Source organism: Arvicanthis niloticus, chromosome 17 (assembly GCF_011762505.2).
Source record: "Arvicanthis niloticus isolate mArvNil1 chromosome 17, mArvNil1.pat.X, whole genome shotgun sequence".
Classification (NCBI taxonomy): Eukaryota; Metazoa; Chordata; class Mammalia; order Rodentia; family Muridae; genus Arvicanthis; species Arvicanthis niloticus.
Window position 1 is genome coordinate 43,506,163 of NC_047674.1, and position 12,280 is coordinate 43,518,442.

The 12,280-nt window shown below is 35.6% G+C and overlaps 1 protein-coding gene across 48 annotated transcripts in view; it reads left to right on the top strand.

Moving 5' to 3' along the window:
- Window positions 1-12,280, top strand: part of Rims1 (regulating synaptic membrane exocytosis 1) — a 468,064-nt gene that overhangs the window by 293,751 nt on the left and 162,033 nt on the right. The gene's annotated exons all lie outside the window — the stretch shown is intronic.

Genomic DNA, 12,280 nt, shown 5'->3' on the forward strand with positions numbered 1-12,280 from the left:
TGTACTCATCTAATGGAGTTTGATTAATTAAGACTTTATATTTCATAAAGTCTAAGTTGATATTCTGTATATCCTTCATACATATATTATTATTAAATTAGGTTAAATGTTTCAAGAATATTAAGGTATGGTACAGTAAATAATAGAGTTTATGGAGCTCATTGTAGCTGTGTATTTTGAATTTGTGATTTCATCAGAGATGATTTGGAGATAGCATTGCTGTTATTCTAAAATGAAAGGCATCTCGTTGCAGGAGAGCAACTAGACAAAACAGAGAAACTAATTTTGAGTACTTTAAGTCTGGTTCAGCAACATTTTCTTTCTTTCTTTCTTTCTTTTTTTTTCGGTTAGTATTTTCATTATCATTTTTTTGGGCAGAGTCTTATAGTGCAGGCTGATCCGGAACTCATAACAATCCTCCTGCTTCAGCTTCTTTAATATTAGGTTACAGGTGTGAGAAGACATGCATAGCCCAGTCTTTTAACATTTTCCTAATAAAAAATTGAATCTCAAGTGAAATGCTAAGTCTTTAGCCAGCCTACAGTTAGGTGGCTTAATAAGGCACATATACGCCCAGTGTACATTCATGACTATTACATCTTGGTCTTTAGTTTGTGCTTTGACATATCAGAGGGCCAGCTGAGCAATGTGCCTACTGTCACTATGCTGCAGACTGAAGCCAGTGACCTTGCACTGCTTTGCAGCTTGATTTCTCAATCTGCAGTTCTGAAGTCTTGTGAATATGAACACTTAGCAATTTTTCTCAAGAACAATGATGAGGCATTAAATAGGACTGTTCTCTAAACCTCGCAAGCCTAGTGATCTCCCAATGCCAGCCAAGGAACTGCCAACCTAAAGGGAAACCCTTCTTATATATCTAGAAAGTGTTTACTTACCCCACCAAAAAAAGAACAAGCAAACTCCCCAAAAAACCAACACTCCCCCCCAAAAAAAACCAAACCAAACAAAAAACAGGCCAGAAAAATTAAATTAACGTAAGATGGAGTTAAATGGAGCAGAAGGTTGAGAAAGGCCTCAGGGGAAGGTTCTGACTTTAAAGTATCTGTTCCTATCTGTTTGATACTGATTGGCCCCATTCTTTGCCTATTGTAACTCAGTAACTCATCTTGAAATTTTAAGCTGCATGAGTCCCTCATAAGCATTTATTTAAAAAATTAATAATTTATTTTGTGTTATGAGTACACTGTAGCTGCCTTCAGACACGCCAGAAGAGAGCATCGGATCCCATTACAGATGGTTGTGAGCCACCATGTGGTTGCTGGGAATTGAACTCAGGACGAGCAGCCAGTGCTCTTGACCTCTGAGCCATTTCTCCAGCCCCCCCATGTGCACGTCTATTTCTTATTATGCCCTTAATATTCATCCGTATTCTACCAACTGCTTTCCTGGCTATTTGTATCACTGCCACTATGGCAGCCAAGGTATCAGGTTCCCTACTTTCTGCTTCCACATTATCATATGCAGAGGCAGGTAGGATGTGATCTGACACTCAGAATATTGACAGTTAATGCTGTTTGAATTGAGCTGCCTGGATCCAGACAAACACTAGCATTTTTCTTTGATCAAAGAGATTCTTCTAGAATGCTGTTTTTGTTGTTTTTTTTCTTTTTTTCCATCCTTCTATGGTGAACATGTCCAGTACTACAGTTTCTTAAGCCTGTGGTTAACATCCGGTCCCCAAACAATGGAAACAAATAAACCCCGATTTTTTCCACAGGGTATCCTGGCTGGTTATTCCGAGGCTTTACACGTCACACCCTGTTCTCCCACGTGAACGGATTGCTCAGTATCAATGTGGAAGCCTGGTCAGTTGGAAAGTTTCCTCCTGGGTACAGCACTTCCCAAAATCTGATCATTAAAAGTCACTATCATAGAAAAAATAAAGTCCTTAAGACTGTCAACTTTGGGATTTATTATCCAGTACTTATTCAATGTTTAGTTATCATCAATAGCTATCCACACTATTAAATAGATTCTGGATAAGTGATTTCTAAGACCTTACACCTCATGCTATAGTTACATGTAAAATTATTCATCTCTAAACTGTTACATGGATAATGCTTTTTGTTCTATAATCAGTGGCGTTGGCAAATTTTCTCAAAGGCCCTTTATGGTCATTTCCAATCATAAGTCACAGATCAGCTGAAAATCACGAGCAGACTTACTTGATGAAACTGTTACACGGTTGTGTGTTCGTACATGCACAGGTGTACATGTGTGCATATATGGGTATGTGTTTGAGTTTTGCTGTTGAAAGAGTTCAGAGATTTTAATCTGTCAACTCTCTCTGAATCCCACAGCATCATGAGGCAAAGGGTAAGGGCTTCTTGAGTATCAATCATAGCCTTTAGGATTATATCTGGAGTTCAAAATATCCTCCACTACTAAAATCTAACTTTATGTAAGTCAGCAGTGCTTTCAAATAATGGAAAACATAAAATGACCTTTATTTACTTTCCCAAGTAAATTCCATTTCTCAATATCTATAGGTATTTAACATAAACCCACAGTGTCTTCTCATTGCCTCATCAAGAGATGACTTGTTACATACCAAAGTCTTCCGTGACTGGGGAGGGATGGTGTATGTACAAACTTGTGTGTATACGTGCATGTACACATGGAGAACAGAGGACAATGTCTTTAGTCATGTTCCACCTTAGTTAGAACCTTTCACTGATCTCATTAATACAACTCCACTGACTGACCAATGATCTCCTGGGATTTGTCTATTTTCTTTTGCTTTTTTTTTAAAGTTTTTTTTTTTACTTTTATTTTTTATTAATCATTTTATCATTTACATTTCAAATGATATCTCCCTTCCCCATTATTATCCCCGCATACCCCCCACCCCATCCTGTCTCTCCCCCGGCACCTTTGCCTCTATGAGGGTGCTACTCTACTCACTCACCCACTCCTACCTCACCACTCTAGCATCCCCCTACACTGGGCCACCAAGCCTCCACAGGGCAAGGCCATCCTCTGCTACATATGTGGCTGGAGCCATAGATCCCTCCATGTGTACTCTTTGGTTGGTGATTTAGTCCTTGGGAGCTCTGGGTGGTCCTGTTAGTTGATATTGTTCTTCCTATGGGGTTGCAATCTTCTTCAGCTCCTCCAGTCTTTCCCCTAACTCTTCCACTGGTGTCCCTGGGCTCTATCTGATGGTTGGCTCCGAGTATCTGCATCTATAATGGTCAGGTGCTGGTAGAACCTCTCAGGGAACAGTATACCATGCTCCTTTTAGCAAGTGTTTCTTGGCATCAGCAATACTAGTTTGGTGTCTGCAGATGGGATGGATCCCTAGGTCAGGTGGTTTCTGCATGACCTTTGCTTCAGTCTCTGCTCCAGTTTTTGTCCCCGTTTTTCCATGTGTGTTCTTTTGTGTCTGAGTTACATCACTCAGGATGATATTTTCTAGTTCCATCTATTTGCCTACAAATTTCATAAAATCGTTGTTTTTAATAGCTGAGTTGTACTCCATTGTGTAAATGCATCACATTTTCTGTATCCATTCTTCTGTTGCTGCACATCTGGGTTGTTTCCAGCTTCTGGCTATTATAAATAAGGCTGCTACGAACATAGTGGATCATCTCTTCACCATGTGAGTACGGACATATGTATGTGTATATGGGCTTTGTATGTGTATACTGGGGATCCAAACTTAGTTGCTCATGTTTACATGGCAAACACTACTGACTGAGGTTTCTCCCCAGGCTCCTCCATTATTGTTTTCTTAACACTTAATTCTATTATTGATTAGATAATATTGGTGGGCATTGTACCTAGCAAAGTAACTCTTAAGCCTCTAGGTAACTTAAAACTTTACTAAGAACAAATAAAATGTATTTGGCAACCAATATCTGCACTATTTAACATTGAAGACATAATTACAACTTTTGAAATGCTGGCATATGTCTTTAGTAGTATCACTTAATAATTTTCATAAGCAAAGGATTTTTAACGCTTTTCTAAGGCACATTTATTTCAATGAGTTGATAGCTGTTTGCTTGTAAATCTTATCTACAAGACAGCGATTTCACATTTTCAACACCATTTATGCGACTATTATGCGTTAAACTTTAATTGTAAGTTTTCTGAAGTTGACAAAGATGAGGTGATATGTCTCAAACTCTTGAAATATTTTATATGGAAAGTATCATTTCATAGTTTTTAATGTTAATATATAAAAACTGATAGGATGTTGATATAAAAATTAATTAATATTTTGGTATAATTGGAAAAATGCTAGTAGATATGTTTATATCCTATTGAAAGTTTGAATTTCTGTTTTTACTTCATAAACTATGATGTCCACAATCTGCTATTACTTAAAAAACAACAGGCACTCTACTGTTTATTAATAGACGAAGGTCAGAGTTCAGCCAGGATTTTTGATTCTGTGTTCAGTGTTTTTCAGAGTTATCCAGGGCATGTTGTTGATGTCCTCCCCAATCCCTGTCAAAACCACCTAAAACAAGGAAGAGATAGGTAAAAGCAGTGCCCTTACTAAATGTGTTGAAGCAATCTCTTTTCTTTGGGCCAGTTTCTGAATTTACTTTCATGTGCTCTAAAAAGTTACAAACCAAGGTTGCACTTCAGGCCCTCAAACAAATATTTGATCACTGTCAAAGGGCTGTTCAGCTTTGGAGAGTCTGTAGACTATAAATAATTTCTAAATTTAAGCATTGAATTTGATACACGGTTAGTATAATAATTAGTAATTGGTGCACTTATTTGAGTCATCTTAGTGACTAAGTCAGTTTAATTAAATATTGAATTTATAGTCTAATGTGGAAGAATAATGCCATTAGTTCCATGATAAAATGACAGAAGAGGGAGATTTGAGAAGTATAATTATTGTTTCTTAAACTGCATTATTGGCTTACAAAAACACCATACCTATTTGCTTTATACAACTTGCTAATCATGGAGAAACAATTACCTGTTAAACCATGACCATAATAATTGCTGTGAACATACCTATCTCCTCTAACCCTCTGCAAACTGTGAAATATATATTTATGATCAAGCCCATAGTAAGATACAGTGCATAGTATATCCGTGAACATACACTGCAGTGCCGTTAACTCTGTTGACTGATGACAGCAGATTATCTCCCCCTCTGCAACCCTTGACGTTACACTTCTCTGAGTAATTTAGCAAGGGCATTCCTTTAACACATCTCTTTCTTGTTTAGGAACTGGTTGGTGACTTTTTAGAGACAGGGGAGGGGGTATATTAATACCACTCCCTGGATAACCCTGAAAATTTTAAGAACTCCCCATTACTATTTTACATAGTAACATTAGCAATGTACACTCCTAGTAGTATATACTCAGATTTCAATATTTCTACATATTTTCCACACTGACCTCTAAAAAAGATAGAGAGACATTTTAACAGATGAAAAGTCATAAGATCCCTCTCGGCTTCTGTGTTTGACTGTTAGTATTGTCATACTGAAATGATATATCTCTTCTGTGCCTGGTTTATTTCACTTACTGTGTCTTCTCTCTACATCCATGTGTTGTCCACAATATTGAGGCTTTCTACTTTGAAAAAGTTAGTATTTTATTGTATGCTTATATACTCTTCTCTTTACTTCTTAGCCTATCATTGGGCATAGGTGTCTGTATGTACAGTGTAGCAATGTGCATGAGAAGACAGGTTTGATTGATTGATTGATTGATTTAAGATCTTGATTTCAGTTATTTTGGCTATATTCCCTGAAGTGTTCTTGTCAGATCATATCATTGCATTTGTAATTTCAGAGATTTCCCCATTAGTGTTTTACATAGTAATGCTACCAACTTACACCCTATCCGTATGCACACAGATTCTAGTATTTCTACTTATTTTCCACATTGACCTTTAGAAAAAAGAAGAGAGAGCTATTTTAACAGGTGAGAGTTGACATTTAATTTTGTCCTGTTTTACATTTCTCTAGTGATTAATAATATAAACACCTTCAGGGGTGAGCATAGCTTCCATAAAAAGTAACATATCTCTCTCCCCCACCTTTTTTAAAAACCATTTTTGAGAAATTTTCAAACATGGAAATAATGCTGTTATGACAAGAGAGTGCAGCTGTGTCTTTCAAACACTAACCTGCTTTAATGGTTATTTTATATGTAAGATCTGAGTCATAAGAAAAGTCTTTTTTCTAGTATTTGTTTGCTCACATTTATAATTTTTACAATTTTATACGTGGGTGTTATTATAATTTTAACTTTCTTCTTCCTTCTTACTACTCCTTTGTCCCCCCCCCCAAAGTCATGACCACTTCTTTATTATTGTTACACACACACACACACACACACACACACACACACACACACATATATATATATATATATATATATATATATATATATATATATATATATATCCCATTGAAGTCCATTTACTGTTATTTGAAAATGTATATGTTTAGGGATGACCAATTTGATTGGATAACTTATCAGGAGGCTCGTTCCTGCAAAAGAGAGTATCTTTAATTCTGAGAAGCTATTAATTGCCTCTACCACTTCATGTAGGGAAATCTGTGAAATTTCTTCTGTAGACATTCACTGTCAATGGGTATTGCCACTTATATAGATCTTGTATAGGCAGCCATATTGCAGAGATGCCATGGGTTTAGCTCCATGTGTAAATACAAAACACTGCATTATAGTAGACATAGTCCTGTAGTTCTTAGAATCTTTCTTGTTCCCTCTTCTGGGATGGTCTCCAACCTTAGGTGTTCAACTTCTGTCATAGATGTATCAGCTGGGTCTGGGCACCCACCATGATTTGTTCTCTGCATTTTTGACCAGTTGTGGATCCCATGATGGTCTCATATACCATAAGAAGCAGCCTTGGTGATGAGAGTGAAAGCTGCACTTTTTTGTATGGATATAAGGATAAGTATAGAATATCTAATATTCATTTAGAAAAAAAAGTGTTCAAACAAAACCCCAAATGGCTAGAGATAATGCAGGTCTTCCAAGAAAGGATACATTCTTATGTGTGTATGTGTACATATATTTGTGACATTTACTTGTTTTACTTGGTTAAATCTCAATTGGATTTAAGTTGCTTATCATTATTGAAGATATTCTTGCAAAACACAAATGGTTCAAATAAGCCTCTGACTCTGCTTCAGGTCTGGAATTCAAGGGACACTAAGTTGAGATTTCATGCAGTGCTTGCCTTTAAATATGTTTGGAGCATAAAGCTGTCTTGGAGTTTGAATGAAGTTACCACAAAGTGTCTCAGGGACTGATATTCCCACTTTTATAAGAACTTAGACTAGCTTTGGGATGTTTGGCAGGATATGTGGTTAATGTGTTATGTGTAGCACACATAACAGCATGTATTATCCTGTTGTGATGACTAGAACTAAGTTCTATAAAGTATTTTTTCTTACAGTTGACTGCTAACATGAGTGAAATTGAGGACTTTGTATATAACTAAGTATTACCTCTTTATTGTGTACCAGTACCGCTAGTCTAATTTGAAAGCAGGGCACCCCCCTACTGTAGGAGAACTTTTAAAATATAAATAAACTACCTGAAATGGTATTTTCACACCATAATTTGTAGTTTCAGATTTTAATTCCTGTTTATAAGATGAAATTTCTCAAAAAAAAAATGTACCCTACAAAGTATGCCTTGGGATTGCCAACTCACTGCTAATTTTTATTCTCTTTAGAGATACATGGATACATGTTTCATTTTCTGTTATTAAAACAAGAAGGCCATTTGTAGTTGACTTTTCTTAAAATGTAGTTTTCTCAGCATTTAATTCATTTAAATTAATACATTGCAGTATCATATGGCCCCAAATGACCTCTATCATGTACCAGTCATGGGACTTGGTGTGGAGATTGATTTCTTTACCTTGCATAAATTTAAACCCTGTTCTTACCAGTAAATTGCTGTCCATTATACATGATGTGCACACATCCAGAAAATTGAATATTTTACTTCTATACTATATTTAAATAGTTTAATTTCTCCTATTTTTTGTTGATCTAACACAATTTTATTTATGGAGCAGTTGTTCTCACGCTTCCTAATGCTGCGGCCCTTTAATATAGTTCTTCATGTTGTGACGCCCAACCACAAAATCACTTTCTTGCTACTCCACGACTGTAATTTTTCTACTGCTGTGAATACTAACGTAGATATCTGACATTCAGGATATTTGATATGTGACCTGCAAAGGGGCCGTGAACCACGGTTTGAGGACCACTGGTATAGAGGAATAAGCAAATGATGAAACAGTTTAAGGGGCGTAGGAAATACCTTGAAGGGTGGATAATTGCTTTTGATTTTAAGTCTGTGAGGTTTGCATTTTATGTTTGACAGTCATGTATTCTTTTTTTTTTGTATATATTTTGTAACCTTTCTTTTTTTTAATTAGATATTTTATTTACACTTCAGATGGCGTCCCCTTTCCCCATTCCCCCCCCCTTAGGAAACCCATATCCCATGCCCCCTTTTCCTTTTTGCATTTATACATTTTTAAAAAATAATGTTAGTCATAGGCTTTATAAGTTTGGAATTGTTCAATCAGAGGTGTAACCCGCTGACCAACCTAGATATGTCAACTATCTTTGACTGGTGGAGATACTTGAACATCTGCCTCCCTGTCTCCCCCCTCTTTCTCTCTTTCATCACCTAGCTTCTCCTCTCTTTCTTCTTCTCCTCTTCTTACTTCTTTTCTTCCTCTCAGTACTCCTCCTACCTTAGCTCCTCCTACACATCACCCTTCCTGTTAAAATGAAACTTTTCTCTCAAAATACAATTAGAGCATAATTATGCCAATTTGTACCAGTGAGGTACAGGATAGTCCTAATACCCAGTCCATCCTTTTGTTGACTAACCAGCTCCTCTGTCATCTATTCTAACTAAAACATTTAGTTCTGAACCTGGCTTTAGGATGAATGTCAGCTGATGACCATCCACTCAAATCTTTTCTCTTAAGGTCAATAGCTATATGTTTTCAACCCCATCAGAAACCCAGAATGACTGAGTTAACTATAATTGTGGAAAGCACAAATCATAGTTTCTAAAACTTAGCCAATTGAGGAAGAATGGTTTGCTTCTTGAGATGAAGGAAACCCTGGGAGTCATGCAATGACTGATAATCGATCTTAAGATTTGTATGGTCTGTTGTCATCATTCATTCTGATGGTGTCAGAATATGTCTCATATGCGTTCTTAACATGAACGTGAAGGACACCTCTAATACTTCACCAGCACATGACTTTGTGGTGAATGACTTTCCTTTAATATTATGTATATGCTAAACTTGGCAAGCGTAGCTGTCATGTAGATTATTAAATGCTTACTAAAGGAAATGAGAAGTGTGGGTTTTAAAAAAATCTTATTAATATACTCGCTCAATCAAAGCATTCTATTTGGAGCATATTTATGTTCAGTGATATTGATTCATTCTATTGGAATCCATTGTGCTTTGACACTAGAAATCAAAACTATGAAATTTGGAATCATCATAATGCATATTAATGCATTATTAAATATGCTAATCATACTAAGTTAATTTTATAACTATTTGCATATGATTCATGACCCACTTAAATGACACAGATATTATCTGTAAGCTGAAAATAAATTTGCGCATTGAAAATGCATAGTGTATGAAAATTTTTACAGTGAGAATTCTATGCTTACTATCTTTAATTATCCTGTTTTTCCAAAAGTGTGGAGTACTAGACCATCTTAAAATGTTCAAGTATCCTAATCATAAAATTACTGAAACATAGCTATGTATGAATAGCTATATATGCCAAGAGATATGCTATTTTGTTCTGATTTAATGAAAATAGTGGATTAGATTTTATAGAGGTATGTTGAATGTGCAGCCAAATATTTACATGTGTTCTATAAGCAATCTAATTGAATTTATTATTATTTTGAAGCACTACAATGCAGCAGTTGATAGCTTTAATCCTCTATAAGTATTCAAAATATTTTATCAGGAGCACTGTTTAAAAATATTTTGGAGTAAGTTTAGTTGAGTATTTTTAAATTATCAATAACAGAGAAAGGTAATTTAGGAGGACAAATTTAAGTATTTAAAAATTTAGTATCTTACAAATGCCATAATTATATGAGCAGAAGAAACAACAGATTAAAATACATGCTTTTAATTATTTTCACGAATTTTTAAGCAAAAATATTGTAGTTTAATAGATGACCATGACACTTTTAAAGCATATTCAGAATTCAGAGGCTTAATGTCTTCTAAAATAAAGAAGTTTTCTGTGATACATTATTGAGTTTTTATATATTTATTTTCCGGTAATATTTGTATACATCTGCAGTTCTAGGTATGATCAAAGGTTATCAAAACATATGGCTACAAATCTGTAGCATTCAAGATGTTTTTCCTATATCCCTTATAGCTGATGCAACACCAGTGATTGAAAGGCCTGTTTTCATAATATGACGAGTGTCATTGAATTTTACCAAAAATATCAACCTTTTAGTTCTTTGAATGTGAGGAACACTTTGTGTATAAAAATAGTCAGTATATATAAATGTTTAGACTTATGTAGGTAAGTGAAGTCAAATACAGAATTAAACCATCATAAGAAGAAGGGATGAGGCCGAGAAGGAGACCAAGCATATAGATTTCTTAACAGTAGTGATCACATCAAGGACTAATTTTTCTTCTGCATATCCTGCAGTGTCTTATTAGTTCTATGAACCTAAGTCTTTTAAAGATGAGCAAGACATTAACAGTGTATCAAGTCTTCTTAAAAAGTATGTGGAACTTGGAGAGAGACATTTATGAATGGCAATAACCAGTTTGTCAGTAAATACACTAGTACTTCAGTATTCGTGGTATAGTTTGTTTTCTGAAAGGAATTGATAATTAGCTACTTGAAAATAAGCCTGGGAAGTTAAACAGACAGTAAATATACAATACAAAAGGTCTTAATTTTGAAACTATGTGCATTTCATTAATTGGAGATGTCTCATAGACATTTAGAAATTCACAAATTTTGATATTGTACCTTTTGTGCATTCAAAAAGTGATTTTTGAGAAATATTTGATGCTGGGCATTGGTGGTGCACGCCTTTAATCCCAGCACTTGGGAGGCAGAGGCAGGCAGATTTCTGAGTTCGAGGCCAGCCTGGTCTACAGAGTGAGTTGTGAGTTCCAGGACAGCCAAGGCTATACAGAGAAACCCTGTCTCAAAAACCAGAGAGAGAGAGAGAGAGAGAGAGAGAGAGAGAGAGAGAGAGAGAGAGAGAGAGATTTGGATCCCAGGTGAAGTAATATTTTAAGAGAATACCTCTCATTGGTCCCATGTCTGGCATTAGTAACTGCACAGAACCGACCATTATCTCTATAAATATATATGATATTTCAATATTTATTATAGTGATTATAATATTTATTTTTCAAATCAAGGGTGTGTAATAGAAAACTGCAGAGATAACTGAAGTGTAAATGTGTGGATTTTATGACAGCAGAGTTTACAAATTTTTGAAATTATTTTGAATTGCATTTCTCCAGTTGTCTTATCTCCCATGCCTGTCACCAATAAGAATGTCTTTATTGCTAAGATGCAATTGTAAGCCAAATGTGTTTTTCAGACAGTTAGTAATAGCTATGTGCTTTGGGATTAGCTGTCATACTTTGCCAACTCTCTGATAATTTTTATTATCTTTGGAGATACATGGAGAGGACATTTTCATTGAGATAATCTAGTATTAAAACACGAAGGTAAATTTGTACCTGAATTTTTAAAATGCCGTTTTGCTCAGGCCTTTTATCTCATGAAAACATCCCTCTTTCCTTTAAAATTTTCTTCTTTTCAAAGTTTCTTTCTTTGGCATTATACTGGAAGTACATATTAAAATACATAAATTCAGGTATACAATGCTCGAGCTTTTTAAAGTTCCTATGTTCTTGGTAATACTGTTGGAATACAATGTCATCTGCAGGCAGCCCTTGCTAGACTGTTCTCGATAGTTTATTTATTGGTAAGTATTACATTGGTGTGCCATATTATCAGTTAATGAAGGAGGATATGGACCACCGCATGACTTCAAAAGATAGGCAGATGAGTAGAAAAGAGAGCCTAAAACTTAATTATTTCTCAACTCAAAGGATAGACTTTCTGCCACTAGATGGCAGGGTATAGCCTGATACAGAGTTTTGTGATGCAAGACTGGAAGGGTGAACCCTGTAGCTTCCTTTATTTTCATGTCAGACGTTCCTAGGATGATTGGCGACA